This window comes from Argopecten irradians, chromosome 8 (genome assembly GCF_041381155.1).
Source record: "Argopecten irradians isolate NY chromosome 8, Ai_NY, whole genome shotgun sequence".
Classification (NCBI taxonomy): domain Eukaryota; kingdom Metazoa; phylum Mollusca; class Bivalvia; order Pectinida; family Pectinidae; genus Argopecten; species Argopecten irradians.
Genome location: NC_091141.1, coordinates 7,615,321 through 7,640,290, shown reverse-complemented (window position 1 = coordinate 7,640,290; position 24,970 = coordinate 7,615,321). Strand labels below are relative to the sequence as shown.

Below are 24,970 nucleotides of genomic sequence, written 5' to 3'. Positions count from 1 at the left end.
CTCTTTGTTGTTGTTGAATGAATACTGCATTAGTCTTGTATACAGAGTTTATTCCCTTTTTGTTGTTTAATTAACACTGCATGAGCCTTGAATAGAGAGGTTTTTCTCTTTTTTGATGTTGTTTGAATACTGCATGAGCCTTGCTTAAAAAATTGTTTTCCGTTTTTGTTGTTGAATGAATACTGCACGAGTCTTGCATAGATTTTTATTCTCTTTTTTGTTGTTGAATGAATACATCATGAGCCTTGCTTTGAGAGTTTATTCTCCTAGATCATGAAGATGTATTACATAAAAGTATTGATTTTGCCTATTATTTCTTATGTCTTTTAATCAAATTCTATTTACGAGTTGGGCTCTAGAAACGCCCCTAAAAACAATCTGGGGACGTCATGCAAATTAGTTTATTTGCACTAAACATATCATATAAGTATCAGCATGAATGTCTTTGGATACTTTTGATATCAAACACTATGATGTATCGCCGTTGATAAATCCTTAGAAACGTTGTTACTTACAGAGTAGGGTATGAATGCCTTAAAAGTGAAGAGCACAGCTATTTTGGTACTTTCACATATAAAGCATTCTCCAAGAGGAGGTTACTCTGTCGTACAACACAGATAGTCTGTGGCTATTATTGTTGATCATTGATATGGTTTTACGTATATCATCAGTGTCTCCTTATTACAAAGTGATTTCTTCCAGTTTAAGATTGATAGACTTCGGTTGCAGCATTCCAATGTTTCTGAGCCCAGGAGGAATCTATGAAGCAGAGAAAATTAAATATTACATAAAAAATCTGTTAGACAAAGAAAATTAGATATGTCATTGAATATGTAATACGGAATAAGCAACTGTAGTACATCTTCTTTCTGTACAGGGATAAACATATGCCATACCATCACCAGTCAGTCTAAAAGATAGTTACCTTTGTTTCACTGCAGACAGAAAGTGGGGCAGTTCTTTCTTAACCTATGGCTTCACCTGTGTTCTTGTAATACATGCATTTACCCCCTTTTTCAGTATTGAGAAAGTCATCGCAATCAGGTAAGGATTTTACATGAGAAGATGATATTTATTCATATAACATTTAGCGCTATATGAATAAGCGTTTCACGACAGCGTAACAATGTTAGAATAATCTACTACTATGATAAATACAATATGTACAAACCGAGCCGGTTTGGTCCGATTTCCTGTCTAAGTTTGTCCTGGTACTCCGGATGTATAGACAGATAATAGCATGCCATCGACAGTGGTATTGTAACAGTCTCGTAACCAACAAAGAAAAAATATTTCAGAATTTCCAAGAATTTCTTCAAATGTGATACCTGTTTGTGAATAACAATGCAACTATTATAGAAACCGTATCACGTTCATTCTTACAGTATATCGAAACACCACATCGTAACACAAATTGTATCGATAATAAATGTCAACATTAAACGATGTAAACTAAATTATGACAAATGCCCAATGAGGATAAACAGGTATCCAATACAATTAATGCTTTATTTATCTTGGTAGATACAAGTTACATACCTAAATAAGTGTAGAATTGTAATTTAAGAATAAATAAACAGGAAGAAAAATAGTTATATTAATACGACACATTTGGTTTGAATGGTTGAGTTGGAACTTTAACCTGAATGTTATAACAAGTGTTAGACTGATATAGCCATATTCATGTCAACAATCTTAAAGATAATTTTGTACCTTTCTTTGTTTACGACGTTTGGAGTTTCTTCTTTTGCTCATTGTTTCTATCATCATCAGAATCCTCGTCTTCTTTATCTTAATTTTGTTGTACATTCTTCAACAGTTGAAGGAAATCTGAATGTTTCTGAAATAACCAACGATGCTTATACAATGTGGTAATGTATAACCCGTTCATAAATGTATAACTGACAGACCTGATGCGAAAACCAGGATGCAATTTTATTTGCTATGGCTAAATAATGTACCTTTGTTTCTCGTGTAATTACAACATAACTGTTGGAGAATCATGTTTAAACGTCGTCTTTTTTCTACCCAGGAGTATTTAAAGTCAATAAAGACAGCATCCTGTGTATGCTGTGTGTTGCGTGTGTAAAGTGCGTGCGTATTTGGGAGACTGCAGTATGTTCATGTTGTGCTCTTTGTAAGAAAGGAGCACATGCATTTGTTGCCAGACAGAGAGAAGGCGTACCCCAATCGATCACATTATAGAACTTAAGGATGTAAAGAATAGACAAGTTCCCGGTGAGAGTTTAGTGTAAGCCAACTGTATGTTATATATAGGCCCAGTTTATGTGAAGTGCAATTTTAATTATACATCGCTATTTACCTCTCTTCCCACAATGCGTTCGTCGAGAAGCTTGATCGTTACATCATCCGGAAAAAAACACAAAGGACCCTTAAGTCATCAAAGGGGCGACCTAGTTTGGGGAAAAACACTGCAAAGAAAACGTCAGTTAAGTCATCAAAGGGGCGAGTTTGGGGAAAAACACTGCAAAGAAAACAACAGTTAAGTCATCAAAGGGGCGAGTTTGGGGAAAAACACTGCAAAGAAAACAACAGTTAAGTCATCAAGGGGCGAGTTTGGGGAAAACACTGCAAAGAAAACAACAGTTAAGTCATCAAAGGGGCGAGTTTGGGGAAAACACTGCAAAGAAAAAACGTCAGTTAAGTCATCAAGGGGCGAGTTTGGGGAAAAACACTGCAAAGAAAAACAACAGTTAAGTCATCAAAGGGGCGAGTTTGGGGAAAAACACTGCAAAGAAAACAACAGTTAAGTCATCAAAGGGGCGAGTTTGGGGGAAAAACACTGCAAAGAAAACAACAGTTAAGTCATCAAAGGGGCGAGTTGGGGGAAAAACACTGCAAAGAAAACGTCAGTTAAGTCATCAAAGGGGCGAGTTTGGGGAAAAACACTGCAAAGAAAACAACAGTTAAGTCATCAAAGGGGCGAGTTTGGGGGAAAAACACTGCAAAGAAAACAACAGTTAAGTCATCAAAAGGGGCGAGTTTGGGGGAAAAACACTGCAAAGAAAACAACAGTTAAGTCATCAAAGGGGCGAGTTTGGGGGAAAAACACTGCAAAGAAAACAACAGTTAAGTCATCAAAGGGGCGAGTTTGGGGAAAAACACTGCAAAGAAAACAACAGTTAAGTCATCAAAGGGGCGAGTTTGGGGAAAACACTGAAAAGAAAACAACAGTTAAGTCATCAAAGGGGCGAGTTTGGGGAAAAACACTGCAAAGAAAACAACAGTTAAGTCATCAAAGGGGCGAGTTTGGGGAAAACACTGCAAAGAAAACAACAGTTAAGTCATCAAAGGGGCGAGTTTGGGGGAAAAACACTGCAAAGAAAACAACAGTTAAGTCATCAAAGGGGCGAGTTTGGGGAAAACACTGCAAAGAAAACGTCAGTTAAGGCATCAAAGGGGCGAGTTTGGGGAAAAACACTGCAAAGAAAACAACAGTTAAGTCATCAAAGGGGCGAGTTTGGGGAAAAACACTGCAAAGAAAACAACAGTTAAGTCATCAAAGGGGCGAGTTTGGGGGAAAAACACTGCAAAGAAAACAACAGTTAAGTCATCATCAAGGGGCGAGTTTGGGGAAAAAACACTGTAAAAGAAAACAACAGTTAAGTCATCAAAGGGGCGAGTTTGGGGAAAAACACTGCAAAGAAAACAACAGTTAAGTCATCAAAGGGGCGAGTTTGGGGGAAAACACTGCAAAGAAAACAACAGTTAAGTCATCAAAGGGGCGAGTTTGGGGAAAAACACTGCAAAGAAAACAACATCGTTAAGTCATCAAAGGGGCGAGTTTGGGGGAAAAACACTGCAAAGAAAACAACAGTTAAGTCATCAAAGGGGCGAGTTTGGGGAAAAACACTGCAAAGAAAACAACAGTTAAGTCATCAAAGGGGCGAGTTTGGGGAAAAACACTGCAAAGAAAACAACAGTTAAGTCATCAAAGGGGCGAGTTTGGGGAAAACACTGCAAAGAAAACAACAGTTAAGTCATCAAAGGGGCGAGTTTGGGGAAAAACACTGCAAAGAAAAACAACAGTTAAGTCATCAAAGGGGCGAGTTTGGGGGAAAAAACACTGAAAGAAAACAACAGTTAAGTCATCAAAGGGGCGAGTTTGGGGAAAAACACTGCAAAGAAAACAACAGTTAAGTCATCAAAGGGGCGAGTTTGGGGGAAAAACACTGTAAAGAAAACAACAGTTAAGTCATCAGAGGGGCGAGTTTGGGGGAAAACACTGCAAAGAAAACGTCAGTTAAGGCATCAAAGGGGCGAGTTTGGGGGAAAACACTGCAAAGAAAACAACAGTTAAGTCATCAAAGGGGCGAGTTTGGGGAAAACACTGCAAAGAAAACAACAGTTAAGTCATCAAAGGGGCGAGTTTGGGGAAAAAACACTGCAAAGAAAACAACAGTTAAGTCATCAAAGGGGCGAGTTTGGGGAAAAACACTGCAAAGAAAACGTAGTTAAGGCATCAAAGGGGCGAGTTTGGGGGAAAACACTGTAAAGAAAACAACAGTTAAGTCATCAGAGGGGCGAGTTTGGGGAAAAACACTGCAAAGAAAACAACAGTTAAGTCATCAGAGGGGCGAGTTTGGGGAAAACACTGCAAAGAAAACAACAGTTAAGTCATCAAAGGGGCGAGTTTGGGGAAAAACACTGCAAAGAAAACAACAGTTAAGTCATCAAAGGGGCGAGTTTGGGGGAAAACACTGTAAAGAAAACAACAGTTAAGTCATGCAAAAGGGGCGAGTTTGGGGAAAAACACTGCAAAGAAAACAACAGTTAAGTCATCAAAGGGGCGAGTTTGGGGAAAAACACTGCAAAGAAAACAACAGTTAAGGCATCAAAGGGGCGAGTTTGGGGAAAAACACTGCAAAGAAAACAACAGTTAAGTCATCAAAGGGGCGAGTTTGGGGAAAAACACTGCAAAGAAAACAACAGTTAAGTCATCAAAGGGGCGAGTTTGGGGAAAAACACTGCAAAGAAAACAACAGTTAAGTCATCAAAGGGGCGAGTTTGGGGAAAAACACTGCAAAGAAAACAAAGTTAAGTCATCAAAGGGGCGAGTTTGGGGGAAAAACACTGCAAAGAAAACAACAGTTAAGTCATCAAAGGGGCGAGTTTGGGGGAAAAACACTGCAAAGAAAACAACAGTTAAGTCATCAGAGGGGCGAGTTTGGGGAAAAACACTGCAAAGAAAACAACAGTTAAGTCATCAAAGGGGCGAGTTTGGGGGAAAAACACTGCAAAGAAAACAACAGTTAAGTCATCAAAGGGGCGAGTTTGGGGAAAAACACTGCAAAGAAAAACAAACAGTTAAGTCATCAAAGGGGGCGAGTTTGGGGAAAAACACTGCAAAGAAAACAACAGTTAAGTCATCAAAAGGGGCGAGTTTGGGGAAAAACACTGCAAAGAAAACAACAGTTAAGTCATCAAAGGGGCGAGTTTGGGGAAAAACACTGCAAAGAAAACAACAGTTAAGTCATCAAAGGGGCGAGTTTGGGGGAAAAACACTGCAAAGAAAACGTCAGTTAAGTCATCAAAGGGGCGAGTTTGGGGAAAAACACTGCAAAGAAAACAACAGTTAAGTCATCAAAGGGGCGAGTTTGGGGCAAAGAAAAAATCAAGGGCGAGTTTGGGAAAAACACTGCAAAGAAAACAACAGTTAAGTCATCAAAGGGGCGAGTTTGGGGAAAAACACTGCAAAGAAAACGTCAATTAAGGTATCGATAAGGCTTCATTGAACAATGTACATACTGCTATAAAGTATAAAATGTATCGGGGAAGTGAATCGGGGAAATGCATCTAAATTGTGAAACGTACAAAACAATGAAGAGTAGAGAAAACAAAATCTGATCAAATATGTGCATTATCAAGAAAAAATTATAACAAAAAAATTAGTCCTGTGGCTTTATTCTTGAACGTCTACTGTTGAAAGTACCACCGAGTTGGTGCTCATATTCAACTTAAACTTAATAAAACTGAAGAGTTTAAAGATCCATGGATTTTTGGCATTTTTTTTTATCAAATCGTCGTTAGGGTTTTTCTGTGAATCCACTTTGATACCAAAAGGTGTAGAAAATATCACATCCATAGCATAAGGCCCGGATGCTTTAAGTAAATCATATTTATATATATGGGCAACATGCAAAGCTTACACATCAATATAAAGAGAATATATAATTAATCTAAATCTATGCGTAGTATGATGAATATGCGATATAAGTGATAGCAAATGTAAAGATGATATATATATCATGAAGAGTCTTGTAACGTAAAAGGGGGATAGAACCGGATGTTTCTAAAGAATGAGTCATGTTTGCCTGATCGACTACTCCATAATACAGGTCAATTATCAATAGGTCTTCATTGACCAAGCGAAAATTTGCTTGCTATGATGGTAATCACAAAACATCTCATTGATTGCAGCGGAAGAATGGATCAGGTCATGGGATTCCATCTTAAAGGGACAATTTAGTCTGAGAGTACATTAAAAGTTGCACATATATCGGAAAGAAACCAGTTCTAATGGAAGTTGGATAAGATGGTTTTACTGTGATATGCCAGAAAAAGCTCAATGTGGTGAAATGTGTGTGTGAAGTATGTAAACTCGCCTGCTGTCCGCGCCATTAGACATTGGGATCCGAACTCTTGTATGCCGAACTCTCGCCTTTGCCATTTGAATAAAGCAACTTTTGTTTAGAACTACATAAATCGCTCTTACAGAAGTGTTTTACCGTATTAGGTGCATGGTTATGTCTAGAAAACAATTTCATCAATTTCCAACTTACGTGACAACGGCTCGGCTATGGGTAAAGCATACATATTGTACCTGCTTAATCGTATTGCTATATGATTTGGAATTTCAACGGTATTGATTAAAATATTTAACAAAATCGATATTTAAATTTTGAGTTATACTGTTTTTATAATTGTAGATCAATATATTTATGCCATATTTTGCTTCGTGGTTATGAACAGATTCTTTTTCACTGTGTCCATTAATGTTTATCATAATTCACAGTTATCTTAATCATGTTCGCTACACTTAAGCAATAAACTGTTACCAGATTGGACATACAGTTGATATGAAGCCCATCCGCCAGAACGCCATTCTATTTATCTTCCTTCCGGTTGGGCTTCATTTAAGGACTAAATTGAATAGATTTTTATGTTATGGATATATGATACAAAAATCTGAGTGTACTCTAAATAAACTGCGAAGCGGTTTATGACGAGAGTACACTCAGACTTTTGTGTTATATCTCCATAGCATAAAAAAAGTAATCAAATTAAATTGGTAAAAATTTGGTGAATTAATAACCTCTTAAACAATATTGGATGTTGTAATCATTTTTTTCTGCCTTCCAAGACTTATTAATATTAAGTCTAGCAAAACACAGAGGGGATAACATTGACATTGCAGTCTGTCAATTGTTAATTTTCATTTTTTTTTTTGATAATAGCCTCCTTGCTTTCTTTCATGCGATATGCATGCTTCTGATATTTAAACAGTTTGGAAACAGCTATGTGAATGTTTTATCCTCGCTATCATAAAGTTATGCGGAAGTAAAGCATACCATGTCATTTATATTTTACACAACACCACAGGTATTATTTACAGCACTAAAATTATTATTACTTCACCATAGATAACACAGGGGGAGAGGGCTATTTTTGTCATGATTTTAAAACCAATGGGAACAATTACAAATGTCACCAAATCCTGTTCAATTATATATGTACACTCGACTTGTACATTGGACACTTCAATACCTAGCTGCAAATATTGTAGCTCAAAAAGACCTTTTGACAGAAAATGGTATCGTCTTTAGAAAGGTACATGTATAGTAGGCCGGGTACTTATGTTCGTTCTATTCAATACCCATCCTCGATACTCCAGGGGTTCCGACCACATACGATCTCTACACCCCTGGACTATCTCATAGTAAAACTGGAGGCAAACGGACAGAACAGGTAGTTTAGTACTTTGATGTACATCAAAAGAGCTGTGTAACGGTACACTGTGGTTGGCTGTGTGGCTTTGAAGTTGGGCGTCTCTCTGTCTGTAGTCTTCAAAGGAAATCTTTGCTGGTCTGTGATTGGTCAGAAATTTTCTTCTGAACTGCCTTCAGTTTTACTATGAGATAGTCCAGGGGTGCATATAACGGGGTGCATATAACGTCAGTTATGGTAACCCGATGAAGTCAAACAATTGGGACTTACTCCAACTCACCGCCCTGATAATGGGATAAATATATCGCCATATATGTCACAGAGTTAGTATTCGGTGAACACAGGAAACAGCATCAATGGAGATCCTGGGATTTACTGTCCCGCTGTGGCTGCTGCTGATCGTCCATCATTCTGGTCCTCTATACATAGTAAGTGCAATAATATAAAACAGACACAATATGGAGGCCCTGGATCGAGTATACAGCACGGAGCTCATATGTTTTACTGTAGCTGTCTCTCTTCAGCCGCAAGCATGTTTGTAAATGCATTGTAATTATAGACCTATGAGCATTCATCAGACACTGTTTATAATAGTAATTATTTGATTTTAATCATGTGCAGACATGATATATACAGTATGTCACAGCACGGCCTTACTCGCTAGCTATGTAAACATTACATCATTATGCAAGGAGGTCAGAGTTCAAAAGTCATTATCTTGTTCTATATAATAAATAAAGAGCGTTATCCCTGAGTTTAAGAGAGTATAACTTGATGTTACGAGTAAGACCTTTCTTGGTTCTTAAATAAAATCAAGCAATGAAAAGTCCTTACTGTGCATCATCATTGAATAATTTTGTCCTCGAATCATTACGTACATTCAGTTTTCTAATATTTTTCCTCTAATTATTACATTCAGTTTTCTAATATTTTTCCAGGAATTATTACATTCATTTTTCTAATATTGTTTCCTCGAATTATTACATATAGGTTTCTAAACAAGCATTTGTGTCGATGTTGATTTTATAACGATTTAAGAAAATCACAAACAAATGTAGGTAAACAATGAACTTTATACGTGTTTGTTTATGTAAGCCTTTGTATGTTTTAGTGTATGTAATAACCATGCAATTAATGGAATCAAACTTAATATTGACAAAATATATCAATAAGAATAGTGCTTTAAAATCTTTGTTTTTCATATTTCGCGGTTTCATTGCAGGTTTTTGCTGCATATCAAAAATGTGAGCTAAATTAATGTATCATTTTAAAGATAATTCTTTACATAAGCTCTGATATGATACTTTTATATTTGTTACCATTTGATGACTTTAGAAATGTTTTACTGGTGTTTTAAAATCACGGATTTTGCAGGGAAGAGGAACATAATGAAAATAAAAAACAACAACAGTTGTTATTTCCGTATGGATTCCAAAGTAAGGAAGTGCGGTGTTATTGTAATAGATATTGATTGTTAAGTTATTGACAATTTATTGTACTAGATATCACTTAAATTGCACATACCTATATATATCTATAGTGCTATACTATCTATTGGCACATTTCGCTGTATCCAATATATGCTTTCTTTTAAAGTATGATGAGTCGGCATCATGGCACATTCAAGAAGCTCAACATTCCCGGTCCCGCTCCTTGGCCGATCATTGGTAGTCTCCCAGAGATAAGTAAGAAGGTAGGGATCTTAGTATATTTGTTATAAATAATATATACTGGTGTCTGGGTCTTATAAATAATTTGTTATGTAATATATACTGGTGTCCTGGGTGTTTATAAATAATTTTTTATGTAATATATACCTGTGTCTGGGTGTTATAAATAATTTGTTATTAATATATACTGGTGTCCTAGGGTTCTTATAAATAATTTGTTATGTAATATATACTGGTGTCTAGGTGTTATAAAAATAATTTGTTATGTAATATATACTTGGTGTCTGGTCCTTATAAATAAATTTGTTATGGTATATATATACTGGGTCTGGGTCTTATAAATAATTTGTCTATGTAATATATACTGGTGTCTGGGTCTTATATAAATAATTTGTTATGTAATATATACTGGTGTCTGGGTCCTTATAAATAATTTGTTATGTAATATATACTGGTGTCTTGGGTTGTTATAAATAATTTGTTATGTAATATATACTGGTGTCTGGGTCTTACAAAATAATTTGTTATGTAATATATACTGGTGTCTGGGTGTTATAAATAATTTGTTATGTGATATATACTGGTTTATTAATGGTGTATTTATACTGGTGTCTTGGGTGTTAATAAATAATTTGTTATGTAATATATACTGGTGTCTGGGTGTTATAAATAATTTGTTATGTAATATATACTGGTGTCTGGGTGTTATAAATAATTTGTTATGTAATATATACTGGTGTCTGGGTGTTATAAATAATTTGTTATGTAATATATACTGGTGTCTTGGGTGTTATATTAATTTAATAAATACTGGTGTTGGGTATGTAAATATATACTGCTGTTGTGCTGGGTGTTATAAATAATCGTTGTTATGTAATTTATATACTGGTGTCTGGGTGTTTGATAAATGTATTTGTTATGTAATATATACTGAGTGTCTGGTCTTATAAATAAATTTGTTATTGTGAATATATTACTTGTCTGGTGTCTGGGTGTTATAAATAGTTTGTTTATTGTAATATATACTGGTGTTCTGGGGGTTATAATATAATTTGTTATGTAATTAATATACTGGTGTCTGGGTTGTTATAAATAATTTGTTTTGTAATATACAATACTGGTGGTGTCTGGGGTTATAAAATAATTTGTTATGTAATATATACTGGTGTCTGGGTGTTATAAATAATTTGTTATGTAATATGATACTGGTGTCTGGTGTTAATAATAATAAATTTTGTTATGTAATATGATTACTGGTGTCTGGGTCTTACAAATAATTTGTATTTATATGATACTCTGGTGTGTGGGTGTTATAAATAATTTGTTATGTAGTAATATATGCTAGGTTGTCTGGGTGTTATTTGTATGATTTATGTTATGTAATATATACTGGTGTCTGGGTGTTATAAATAATTTGTTATGTAATTTATACTGGTGTTCTGGGGGGTGTTAAAATAATTTGTTTATGTAAAATAATAACTGGTGTTGGGTGTAATAATATAATTTGTTATGTGTAATAATATAATGGTGGTGTTGGGGTGTTATTAATGATCTGTTATGGAATATATACTGGGGTGTGTCTGGTTGTTATGATTGTTATAAATAATTTGTTATGTAGTATTATACTGGTGGTGGCGGGGTTGTTTTATAAATAATTTGTTATGTATTATACTGGTGTCTGGGTCTTATAATAATTTGTCATGTAAGTATATTACTGGTTGTCTGGGTGTTATAAATTATTTTTTGTTAATAATACTCTACTGGTGTCTGGGTGTTTAAATAATTTGTTATGCTAATATATACTGGTGTTGGGTGTTATAAATATATTTGTTTAGTAATATTACTGGTGTCTGTTTGTCTTATAAATAATTTGTTATGTAATATTTTACTGGTGTCGTGGGTGTTATTAATAGATCTGTCGATGTAATATATACTGGTTGTCTGTGGTGTTATTTGATGAATTGTTATGTAATATATACTGGTGTCTGGGTTGGGTGTTATAAATAATTTGTTATGTAAATGTTTTACTGGTTGTCGGGGTGTTTTATAAATAATTTGTTTTATTACATAATTGTTACACCAATCTTTTATGATGTATATAATTTTTTCAAACTAATTACACCGACAGATTCAATAAAACCCTTGTTATATTGCACGGTTCGAAGTTATATTGCACGTTCCATGGAACGTTATATTGCACGGTTCGAGATGTTATATTGCACGGCTTTAGGAACACCTCGCTGTTGTTGTCTAGTTTTGTAAGAAAAACTTCCGAGGTATTGCGGAGTAACAGTGAGTGACGTTATTATGACGTCACAAAGTGTTCACGCTCAATTTCGCGCATGGGATTTATAAATCTAATGATATCATATACGTCATGACATGGACGTGTCATGTACGATTTGTAAAGGAATCTACACGATGAAAAGTATTAGAGTGTCAAAAGCGCTGCAAGTTAGGTAATAAAAACTGGTGTCTGGGTGACAATAAAGACATCCAAACGGAGTGCAATTATGTACTGGTGTCGTGGGTGTTTATACTTTCAATCTTCATGTAGGAAATTAAGGGTTTTTTTCCGTTTAATAAATACGGTGTTGGTGATATATACTGGTGTAAGTGATTGTCGATAATCGTGTTTATAAAAACAAATACTGGTGTCTGGTCTTGATAATACTGGTGTTATGAGATAATAAAAACTAATCCAGTCCATAGTCAATGATGTCTAGTTATGTAATATTTACCTCTCGCGTGATGGGTAATCAACACAATATGTTATATTGCACTTGGCCTGGTGGCCGCGTGATTAAATAACATTTGTATATGAAATATATACTGTGGGTCAGGGTGTTATAAATAATTATGATTATGTAATAGAAATACAGGGTGTCCTGGTGTTATAAATAAATTTGTATAATGTAATATATACTGGTGTGTCTGGTGTGTTATAAATAATTTGTTATATCGTAATATCATACTACTGGTGTCTGGGTGTTTATACAAAAATTTGTTATGTAATATATACAAGGTTGTCCTGGGTGTTATAAAATAATTTGTTATGTATAATATACTGTGGTCCTCTGGGTGATATATTACTGATTTGTATTATGATAATATATACAGGTGTCTGGGTGATATAAATAAAATTGTTATGTAAATATATACTGGATGTCTTGGTCTTATAAATAATTTAGTTATGTAATATAATACTGGTGTCTGGTGATATAAATACTTAGTAACGTAATATAGTAACTGAGTGTGGTGTCGCGTGTTATCAATGATTTGTTATTTAATATATACTGGTGTCCCTGGTGTTATAAAATATAATTTGTTATGTAATTAATATATACTGGCTGTCATGGGTCTTATAAATAATTTCTCATGTAAATATATACTGGGTTCTGGTTTTATTAAACGAATATGTTATGTAATATATACTGGGTGATCTGGTGGTTATAAATAATTTGTTTATACATAATTTGTTACACCAATCTATATATGAAGAGAATAATATAGTATATCAACTATTACACATACACCGATAGTTCATAAAACCATGTTATATTGCACGGGTTCGAATTATATATCACGCTTACATGGAAACGATATATGCAAACGGTTCGAGATGTTATATTGCCGGCTTCATTAGGACTCCTCGCTGTTTGTTAGTCTAGTTTTTGTATAAAACGTCCTGAGAATTGCGAGTAACAGTGGAGTTACGTTATATTCCATACCACAAAGGATACACAGCTCAATTTCCGCGCTGGATTTACAAATCTCGAATCAAAGCACTCATGTAGACGATTACTGATACCGCGTACAAGGACGGACACGAAGAAAGAATTAAAATCAAAAGGCTGCAAGCAGGTCTAAAAATGTGAAACAGACAAAAAACATCCAAACCGTAGTTACAACGATGACGTACGTGGTGCTAACTACGTCAATGTTCAATATGATAATTAAGGTTTTTTTCCCCGTGTACGGTACGATGTTGGTGAATGTGTTAAGTGATTGTCGTATTCGTCTTTATAAAAAACATAATCAACTGAAAAACTGGTGATTATGTAATAAAAACAATATTCCATGGTCAAAAGTGCACAGGAGTAAATATTTACCTCTCGTGATGGTAATCAACAACTGTATGTGCACTAAGGGCCTTTTGCCTCAGTGCCAATATAGACAATAGTGATTACCATACACCCATCGGTTAAATATTATGAACAAGAGCACTAGGTAACACCATGAAAATTTTGGTATAATGTAAGATATACTGGTGTCTGGGTCATATAAATAATTGAATGTAAATATATACTGGTGTCTGGTCTTATAAATAATTTGTTTATGTAATATATATACTCGTGCCTTAGTACCTTTCTACATATAGTATTTTATTAGGTTGTTCCCGGATCAGTTACAATCGTGACGGCATATTTTTTTCTAGACAGAGAAAGCGACGTACTTTTTTAGCATACAAAGTAATGACTTTACAATCGATACATACATGTTTCATAGAGAGGGAGATAAACTCCGTATTATGAAAAGACGAAACTGTTGAAAGAAAATGTGAAGTTAACTCTATCATCTAATGTCAGAGAGGAAGTAATAATTGTGTTGAACATTGTTTGGGTTGTTATGTTACGTTCTAAAATTATTGATCATTTTGGCATTACCATTACGTAATCACATTCGGTAGAGAAACTGAATTATCGCATGAGACTAGAACGCTCTGTTTGTTCTCTAGAATATTATTTATGTTATACAGGGTATTCACAATTTCCAGTATGATTGTATGAAGAAGTATGGAAAGGTTTTTTGGGTATGTAGTTATGAATTCAATGTATTTCAGTAAGCCACATATTTATACTGAATTACTGAACACTGAAACACACTCAATTAAAACATCAGTATGCGTCCTTGAAGTAGCAGGATAAAGTATACTGCGAACTCGCTATCACAAGAAGCCACACAGCCATGACTGAGCCTCTCACAACAAATAAAGGCGATTAGGCCTACTACCCGCGGATATGATTTATATTAAGGGTTATAATCTCGTTTGGTTTTAATTTGGGCGCAGCTTTACAAACAACAAAATCGTATGGTCTGTTTTGAATTTTCTGCATGTTTCCTTCCAATAGAAATAATAATTTTATTTTACCCTTCTAGATTTTACGGAGGAGTGTCTCCTAGTACCATCGTTGTCGGAGACAAGGAAATGCTTCGGCAAATTATGATCAAGGAATTCGCCAATTTTTCCGACCGAATGGTGAGCAATACACACGATACTTTCATCAAATCAGATCACCTAGATCAAGTTAGCTGACGACTTTTCATTGTATTGGCCCACACTCTGCGATACCGCATAACATGGTCAGAGGTTCCTTGAAGCGATATCTCTCTTTTCTACACTAAAACATCTATCTCTGTCATGATTCCATAAGTAATACAAATAACCAGCAAGTAGAAATGATATTATATGTATAATATTTTGATATCAATATTTCTACAATCCTACAACAATGTCTACAAACAATGTCTTCATATCTGTACATTGTTCTTTATCACCTATGGTATGAAACAGGCCTAAGAGATTTCATAATAAGATCAATGATCGACATTGTTTAACGTTTCCCGATAAGTTCAAAGATTGACAAAGATCCCTGGTCGATACAAACACTCAAGAAGATGTCGAATAAAAAACAATAAAGTTCATGTGATCTGAAAAGGACGTTTTAAGAAACATAATTTTGAAAATGAGAAATATTTTGTAACCTGAGTTACTTCTTCAGCAGTGTAGCCATAATTAATTGATTTCCAGACAATCAACGGGTTGAATGGTGACCTGGATTCGTCACTGCTTTGTCTATCTGGTGACCATTGGAGACATGTCCGTAACAAGATAACGCCCGCATTCTCCTCCGGGAAACTACGGAAGGTAAACTACGTAGACCTGTTGAGTAATTCCAAAGCAAGCTTGAACGCCAGTAATGTCTTTTAAAAAAATAACAACTGTTGAGGTTGAATGATAAGTTAAAGTTATTTGTGCCGTAACTGGAAACTATTTTGACTTGTTGTTTTTGGATACCATAAGTTTTGATGAATTAAGCTGTGTGAAATCATTCAAATAGCGTCAGATGCATTATAAAATTTATGAACATTTCAATTATTAATAACACTGTAAAATGTAAAAAGAAAAATTGCAGACCCCAATCGAAATTTGGCTTAAATTTCTGATTGTATGTATACTTTTTTGAGCTTTTATTTGTACTTTGTAAAATTAAAATCTATGTATTGAACGTACAACAAACGTACTATAATTCTCAACATGTTGGTGAGTTTTGGTGATGAGTAAGATATAAAAGCTCATTTCGATTCATGTACACGTACCTTGTTTGTTATCCAATGACATGCCCATTACTAACTTATATAGGAAGTTTTCCATTATATTCACCAGATGTGTTTGCTGGTAGATACATGCAGTGACACACTCGTGCAATCATTGAAGAGAAAGGTCAAGGACGGACACGGGGTCATGGACATGATGGAGTGCGTATTTAATGGGACATATGCAGAGTGAATTTCAAGTATTTTACACCTTGTATTAAAATCATTAATTATCCATAATGTTGCAAAAGGTGTTCATTCAAAAAAAATATAGAGTAGCTTGTATTTTTGCTTACCTATTCAAAGCAAAGACGGAATATATGTCAAATGCATTGCAGTGTATAATCCGACTAATTCGACTAGATATATGTGGTAATGTTATACATTGTGGTGTTTCTATTGTTTCAGTGCATTCGGTGGCTACACCATGGACGTAATATGTTCTACTGCCTTTGGTATACAAGTGGATTCACAACAAAATCCTAATGACGAATTTTGTGTTGCACGCAAAAAAGTTTCTTGATGTGAATTTCTCATCTCCAATCTTATTGGTTTTAAGTAAGTGAAAATGTTGTGGTAATACATATAAAGAATGAATGTTAGGTTAGTTTAAAAAAGAGGGTTTATTTCCTTTGATATTTATCTCCTTCACTTGAACTGCCAAATAGATTACCCCTTTACATTATTTCACTTCTTTAATTTACACTCTCTTGGATTTATGTTGAATTGCTTCTATCTAAACCTGTTATAAATAGTTTTCATGAAGCGTTTAAATTTGATACTGTTTCGTTAAGATTACTGTAAACTATTTATCCCTGTTTTTATTAGAATACTCGAATATACTCTTAACACTAATTCACACTAATTATGTTAATTAGTTTTTAATCAAGTGTTCAATCCCTACTCCAATGTTTGGCCACTTTTGCGGTAGTTTTTGTTTGTTCCTTCTTCAATTAAGCTTATGATTTTAACACAATTCTCCTTTTTATTTTTTACAGTGCTAATGTTTTATACAATCTCTGTTTTGTCACATGTTCACGCTGCGCTCCGCTATATCCCTCCTTTACCACTTTTGCAGTGTTTTTACCCAAACTCATCCCACTAATTATTAAACTCGGATGGACCTTCGCTGATAAAAATACATTAAAATTCTTCCGACAAGTCACGATCAAACTTCTCAATGAACGAGTATCAGGAGACAAGGTACTGTACCATGTTTCACATTATGTTATTGTTATTAATTTTAACTTCCAAAACAAATACCTTCTTTTGTTCTCGTATGAATAAGAGTATTCTAATGTGTTTAGTTGCGTCAGTTATAGCCACATTTGATAAGTTTGATACGTCTCCTTTCCTTTCTTCTTCTAACGGTATGCACTCCATTGTTATTCCCCAGACCACAAGGTAAAATACAACATACATAAAATGAATAAAAATGTCTATCGCCGACAGAATTGCCTATTGTACTACCTCACACCTGCCAAGCAGGGAATTATTCTACTAGGCAATTTTTTGTGATGATATGATACCCGGTATCTAATTTCATTAAATCCTTGAATGTCTTTGACGGGATTGTATGAAGTCAAGAATAACAAAGAAACACGTGAAACAATTTGCTGTTATTTTCAGAATCATGCAGATTTCCTTCAGTTAATGAAAAAATGTACAACAGGATGTAGACGATTCGGATGATGACGGCGATAAAGGACGAAGAAATTGATGGGGGAAACAACCAAACAAAATCATGGCGTAATGAAGGTAATCATAAACCAACTCTGTTCTCATCATCAGCGTTTCTTCTGTCTTGATAAAGAATTTTTCTGAATGACGAAATACGGTGTATATATTGCGGCCTATTAATATTAGTTTTATTTATAATTGGAAACATATGGTTAAATAAATTTAATATTGGCATCTTTCGTAGGGAAACTTAACGTTCTGATATTGCCCATTTGGCAAACTCGATTAAGAGAGCTTTACTAGAAAACGTTTTCGTAAGATAGAATGACAGGGAAAGGGCAGGGAACAGATAGGAGGGCAAGGAAAAATTGGAGGACAGGGAAAAAGATAGGGAGGACAGGGGAGGACAGATAGGAGGACAGGGAGAAGGAAGAAGGGAAAAGATAGGAGGACAGGGATACGATAGGAGGACAGGGAAAAGATAGGACAGGAAAAGATAGGGGACAGGGAAAAGATAGGAGGACAGGGAAAAGATAGGAGGACAGGGAAAAGATAGGAGGACAGGGAAAAGATAGGAGGACAGGGAAAAGATAGGAGGACAGGGAAAAGATAGGAGGACAGGGAAAAGATAGGAGGACAGGGAAGATAGGAGGACAGGGAAATAGGAGGACAGGGAAAGATAGGAGGACAGGAAAAAGATAGGAGGACAGGGATAATAGATAGGAGGACAGGGAAAAGATAGGAGGACAGGACAGGAGAAAAGATAGGAGGACAGGGAAAAGATAGGAGGACAGGGAAAGATAGGAAAGGGAGATAAAGACAGGGAAAAGATGGAGGACAGGGAAAAGATAGGAGGACAGGGAAAAGATAGGAGGACAGGGAAAAGATAGGAGGACAGGGAAAAGATAGAAGGACAGGGAAAAGATTGGAGGACAGGGAAAAGATAGGAGGACAGGGAAAAAAGATTGGAGGACAGGGAAAAATGGAGGACAGGGAAAAGATAGGAGGACAGGAAAAGATAGGAGGACAGGGAAAAGATAGGAGGACAGGAAAAGATAGGAGGACAGGGAAAAGATAGGAGGACAGGGAAAAGATAGGAGGACAGGGAAAAAGATAGGAGGACAGGGAAAAGATAGGAGGACAGGGAAAAAAGATAGAGGACAGGGAAAGATAGGAGGACAGGGAAAAGATAGGAGGACAGGGAAAAGATAGGAGGACAGGGAAGATAGGAGGACAGGGAAAGATAGGAGGACAGGGAAAAGATAGGAGGACAGGGAAAACGATAGGAGGACAGGGAAAAGATAGGAGGACAGGGAAACGATAGGAGGACAGGGAAAAAGATAGGAGGACAGGAAAAAGATAGGAGGACAGGAAAAAGATAGGAGGACAGGGAAAGACGATAGGAGGACAGGGAAAAGATAGGAGGACAGGGAAAAAGATAGAAGGACAGGGAAAAGATAGGAGGACAGGGGAAAAGATAGAGGACAGGAAAAAGATAGGAGGACAGGGAAAAGATAGAAGGACAGGGAAAAGATAGGAGGACAGGGAAAAGATAGGAGGACAGGGAAAAGATAGGAGACAGGGAAAGATTGGAGGACAGGAAAAGATAGGAGGACAGGGAAAAGATAGGAGGACAGGGAAAAGATAGGAGGACAGGGAAAAGATAAGGACAGGGAAAGACAGGGACAGGAAAGAGAGGACAGGGAAAAGATAGGAGGACAGGGAAAAGATAGAAGGACAGGGAAAAGATAGGAGGACAGGGAAAAGATAGAAGGACAGGGAAAAGATAGGAGGACAGGGAAAATAAGGATAGGAGGACAGGGAAAAGATAGGAGGACAGGAAAAGATAGAAGGACAGGAAAGATAGGAGGACAGGGAAAAGATAGGAGGACAGGGAAAGATAGAGGACAGGGAAAAGATAGGAGGACAGGGAAAAGATAGGAGGACAGGGAAAAGATAGAGGACAGGGAAAAGATAGGAGGACAGGGAAAAGATAGGAGGACAGGGAAAAGATAGGAGGACAGGAAAAAGATAGAAGGACAGGGAAAAGATAGGAGGACAGGGAAAAGATAGGAGGACAGGGAAAAGATAGGAGGACAGGGAAAAGATAGGAGGACAGGAAAAAGATAGGAGGACAGGGAAAAGATAGGAGGGACAGGGAAAAGATAGGAGGACAGGGAAAAGATAGGAGGACAGGGAAAAGATTGGAGGACAGGGAAAAGATAGGAGGACAGGGAAAAGATAGGAGGACAGGGAAAAGATAGGAGGACAGGGAAAAGATAGGAGGACAGGGAAAAGATAGAAGGACAGGGAAAAGATAGGAGGACAGGGAAAAAGATAGGAGGACAGGGAAAAAGATAGGAGGACAGGAGAAGGGAAACGATAGGAGGACAGGGAAAAGATAGGAGGACAGGGAAAAGATAGGAGGACAGGGAAAAGATAGGAGGACAGGGAAAAGATAGGAGGACAGGGAAAAGATAGGAGGACAGGGAAAAGATAGGAGGACAGGGAAAAGATAGAGGACAGGGAAAAGATAGGAGGACAGGGAAAAGATAGGAGGACAGGGAAAAGATAGGAGGACAGGGAAAAGATAGGAGGACAGGGAAAAGATAGGAGGACAGGGAAAAGATAGGAGGACAGGGAAAAAGATAGGAGGACAGGGAAAAGATAGGAGGACAGGGAAAAGATAGGAGGACAGGGAAAAGATAGGAGGACAGGGAAAAGATAGAAGGACAGGGAAAAGATAGGAGGACAGGGAAAAGATAGGAGGACAGGGAAAAGATAGGAGGACAGGAAAAGATAGGAGGACAGGGAAAAGATAGAGAGGACAGGGAAAAAGATAGGAGGACAGGAAAAAGATAGGAGATAGGAGACAGGGAAAAAGATAGGAGGACAGGGAAAAGATAGGAGGACAGGAAAAAAGATAGGAGGACAGGGAAAAGATAGGAGGACAGGGAAAAGATAGGAGGACAGGGAAAAGATAGGAGGACAGGGAAAAGATAGGAGGACAGGGAAAAGATAGGAGGACAGGGAAAAGATAGAAGGACAGGGAAAAGATAGGAGGACAGGGAAAAGATAGAAGGACAGGGAAAAGATAGGAGGGACAGGGAAAAAGATAGAGGACAGGGAAAAAGATAGGAGGAAAGATAGGAGGACAGGGAAAAGATAGAGGACAGGAAAGATAGAGGACAGGGAAAAAGATAGGAGGACAGGGAAAAGATAGGAGGACAGGGAAAAAGATAGGAGGACAGGGAAAAGATAGAAGGACAGGGAAAAGATAGGAGGACAGGGAAAAGATAGGAGGACAGGGAAAGATAGGAGGACAGGAAAAGATAGGAGGACAGGGAAAAGATAGGAGGACAGGGAAAAGATAGGAGGACAGGGAAAAGATAGAGAGGACAGGGAAAAGATAGAGGACAGGGAAAAGATAGGAGGACAGGGAAAAGATAAAAGGACAGGGAAAAGATAGAGGACAGGGAAAAGATAGGAGGACAGGGAAAAAGATAGAAGGACAGGGAAAAGATAGGAGGACAGGGAAAAGATAGGAGGACAGGGAAAAGATAGAGGACAGGGAAAAGATAGGAGGACAGGGAAAGATAGGAGGACAGGGAAAAGATAGGAGGACAGGGAAAGATTGGAGGACAGGGAAAAGATTTGGAGGACAGGGAAAAGATAGGAGGACAGGGAAAAGATAGGAGGACAGGGAAAAGATAAGGAGGACAGGAAAAGATAGGAGGACAGGAAAAAGATAGAAGGACAGGGAAAAGATAGGAGGACAGGGAAAAGATAGGAGGACAGGGAAAAGATTGGAGGACAGGAAAAGATAGGAGGACAGGAAAAGATAGAAGGACAGGGAAAGATAGGAGGACAGGGAAAGAAGGAGGACAGGGAAAAGATAGAAGGACAGATAAAAGATAGAAGGACAGGGAAAAGATAGGAGGACAGGGAAAAGATAGAAGGACAGGGAAAAGATAGGAGGACAGGGAAAAGATAGGAGGACAGGGAAAAGATAGGAGGACAGGGAAAAGATAGGAGGACAGGGAAAAGATTGAAGGACAGGGAAAAGATTGGAGTTCAGGGAAAAGATAGAGACAGGGAAAGATGGAGTTCAGGGAAAAGATAGGAGGACAGGGGAAATCTCATAGATCTGATATTGAACTCTATTAATGTTTAATTTACGCCAGGAATCACATTTGACGAAGTCCTTGGAAACGCTGAAATCTTTTTCTTTGCTGGATACGAGACGACTACAGCCTCGTTAGCAATGGCAGCATATCATCTAGCTGTGCATCCGGAATGCCAGGAAAAACTACGACAAGAACTCGCGACCAAGATTGGTTCGGTATGTTATATCATTAGAGCAAATCTTTGCCTTGGATCTGGCACCTTTGGATAATGTATTACAAATGATCTATCATTTAAAAACATTACTAATAACAAACTTCAAAATATGCAAATTGTTGAAAGTAGTCAAAATCATTATGTATTGAAAATTTAATGTTTTTCTGTGTTTTAACAGAACCCGTTGACATATGACAATGTTCAAAAAGTGGAATATTTGGAAATGGTTATCAACGAAACACTTCGGATCCATCCAGTGGCGATTCAGTAAAATATCACTTTATCAAAAATAAGCATTCTCTTACAAAGAAAATGTAATCTTTTCAACCACATCTCGAAATAACTATCCTGCTGAAAAACTTAGAAATTGCAAATTTGGGGTAAAAGATAATAATTTCGACAATCTGAATAAGACATGATCTTCAATACATTTACGCTTTAAAGCGCTATTGGAGGTTTGGTTTTAATCAGATTTCAATTTGAATAACCGGTAGCAAAGTACTTTTATGACCTATTATCAGTAGCATCGAACGATAATTTTACAGGACAGACAGGATGTGTATGAAAGACACCGTTATCGGTGGTATTAGGATTCCGGCAGGCATGAGTATTGGTATACCAATATACTGTATACACCACGATCCGGACAACTGGGAAGATCCGGACAAGTTTATACCAGAAAGGTATTTATTGTTTCAATTTTCAACATAAGCTTATCACATTGAGTGTCATTAAGACATTTTGGAACTATCCATTTTGTAATTGATTTTTTCTTTTTTCTTTTATAATAATACAAACATGTTCCACAATGTGCTCACGAACGCGAACGAAAGAAAATGTCAATTTTTATAATCAAGAATACAAACATGACGTACAAAAATTTTCATTTTCGATTTTTCTATGAATTTTATTTTTTTACCGATATTGCTTTGACTTATTTAAAATCTTAAGTATTTTTGACTTTTAATCGCTACAGATTTGCTGGCAAAGATAACCATGATCCTCTGAACTTCCTTCCCTTCGGATACGGTCCCAGGAACTGCGTTGGAATGAGGCTAGCCCTGATGGAGATGAAAATGGCACTTGCTAAAGTCGTCCGTAATTTCAAGATGTCTGTTTGCAAAGAGACGCAGGTGACCGCTTTACTTTCAAATCTAAAATATATTATATGCCCGGTGCCGTTTCATTAAGCTGTGCAACTTAAATATTTTTTTTATTAAAATTTACCAAAATGTGACAAAAAATGTACGTATTTCGAAAGTATGTTGGTAATTCTAGAGTTCACAATTTACAATAAAATACGAATTTTTCTTTGTAAAGATACCCCACCCTCTAACATCATGGTCTAAACATGTAATAGCCATATATAATATGTGTATACTATCTAATACTGTTACAAATCAATAATCAATGCATAAAATTTGAAATTTTGTATAAACCATTCTTTATCACTTTTGCACTCTATCGGTACTGCACTTTCGGGATCAAGTGTATGCATATTTTACTCAGTTATAACCACTTAGCCGGTGCCTTAACAAATATTGATTTCTCTATAAACAATGCTATCACACATCAAAATAACTATAAACCGAATAATTTTAGTTTTATTTCAAAAGAAAATGAACACAAACGAACATTTTCATTTATATGTATACCATCTAAAACTGACTTATTTTGTGAAAGGGTTTGTCCTTCTGGTCAATACATTATGTTTTAAGTCAATGTTTGAAATAGTTTATTATTACAATTCTACCCGCAACCACCGGAGTGTTCTGTTCTGCCTAGTATAAATCGTTAAGTATGCATATGCTATCTCTTGAAATGATAAAAACGTTAGTAAAAAAAACGTATTCGACAAAATAGATCTCTCTCTGTTGAAGCAAAATGGAAGTAATGTTTCACGATGACATATCGTAGCGTAAATGAAAAGACTTTCATACACTTCACCATATCGTTACTTATAAATAAGAATAAGTTATATCAAAAATATTATTTAAAAAACATTTTCAAAATTAGTTTTTTTCCTAATATAAATGTATTTGTAATAAATGTTTAGCTTTATATGTGTGAATCTTTTCAAAATGTGTTTGTCTTCAAATCGCTTTTACAATTTTACTTATTCGAAAAGTTCAGCTTTTACACATTGTTCATAACATGCCCAGTATGATTGCATTCTATGTTCCATCTATCATATTTTGTAGGTTCCTCCTGACTTCCATAGGATGGGATTACTAAAGCCGAAATCTTCTAATCTTAAGCTGGAGAAAATTTCACCTTAATTATTTTTACGATTGTATAATTTGTTTCATCATACTATACAAACATAAAATTTTCATCAGAGATTCAAAGTTGCAAAAACATAGCTCTTACAGTCTCTTTACAATGAACAAAACTGTGTGTGTCCTGGTTAAATTACGATGAACAACTAATAGCAAGGACTTGGAAAGTTTCTAGCTCCAATACATTGGTCAGGACATTTGAGAGTTTAATGCTTACAAAACGCGGTTGTTAGTTCCAGCACACAGCATTCTCCTGGTTCTGAGTTAGGACACGACAAGCAGATCAAAGAATTGTCATATGCATTAAAACGTGGGTTACATTGTGACTGTTAACACAGCATAAGAAAGGTATAATAGGACTATGATTTAACCTTATGTGCTTATGCCATTTTATTACCATTTATATTGTGGTAAATATTTGATATATTAGATTTTATTAAACATGCAGTTGAAAAATGACGGATACTTTATATTATATTCCTTTAAATATGTATATTCATATATAAAAATAATTACCCCTTCAGAAGTTTCCGGTATTTCCCATTTTTACATGTATTAAACCACTAGTAAATGAATACTTGTTGTTTGTTCTTTGTTAGTCCTGTATTAAACCGTTAGCTTAGAATTAGGTTTGGTAAACCAGGGATTTAATGA

The 24,970-nt window shown here is 36.1% G+C and overlaps 1 long non-coding RNA gene and 1 pseudogene across 1 annotated transcript; one reads left to right on the top strand and one right to left on the bottom strand.

Annotated features, from left to right (window-relative positions):
* LOC138329245 (uncharacterized) lies at nt 1–8,389 on the bottom strand. The gene is made up of 4 exons (XR_011209431.1): nt 8,249–8,389; nt 1,714–1,840; nt 1,172–1,328; nt 1–759 (listed from the first exon to the last, which is right to left on the bottom strand). It is a non-coding gene; the product is annotated as an uncharacterized lncRNA (long non-coding RNA).
* Nucleotides 8,233–24,891, top strand: LOC138329244 (cytochrome P450 3A8-like; annotated as a pseudogene).
* The last annotated feature ends 79 nt before the right edge of the window (nt 24,892–24,970 follow it).